Below are 326 nucleotides of genomic sequence, written 5' to 3'. Positions count from 1 at the left end.
ACACACACACAGACACACACAGACACACACAGACACACACAGACACAGACAGACACACACAGACACACACACAGACAGGTTTGATGCTATCAGGTGTGCGGGACTAATATCTGCTCTGACTCCACACGCTAAACATTTACATACTGGAGCAGATATTCATCTACACACTAAATACGCAGACGCACAGACACACTCTCACACACGCGCGCACACGCAGACACACACACTCTCTCTCTCACACACACACACACACACACACACACACACACACACACACACACACACACACACACACACACACACACACACACACACTCACACACAGA

The 326-nt window shown here is 49.1% G+C and overlaps 1 protein-coding gene across 1 annotated transcript in view; it reads right to left on the bottom strand.

Annotated features, from left to right (window-relative positions):
• The window catches only part of LOC107561245 (myotrophin), a 13,448-nt gene that overhangs the window by 7,751 nt on the left and 5,371 nt on the right, over positions 1-326 (bottom strand). The window lies entirely within an intron of this gene.

Source organism: Sinocyclocheilus grahami, unplaced genomic scaffold (genome assembly GCF_001515645.1).
Source record: "Sinocyclocheilus grahami isolate Dianchi unplaced genomic scaffold, SAMN03320097.WGS_v1.1 scaffold761.1, whole genome shotgun sequence".
NCBI classification, from domain to species: domain Eukaryota; kingdom Metazoa; phylum Chordata; class Actinopteri; order Cypriniformes; family Cyprinidae; genus Sinocyclocheilus; species Sinocyclocheilus grahami.
The sequence above is the reverse complement of the archived record's forward strand: the minus strand, read 5'-3'. Positions and strand labels throughout refer to the sequence as shown.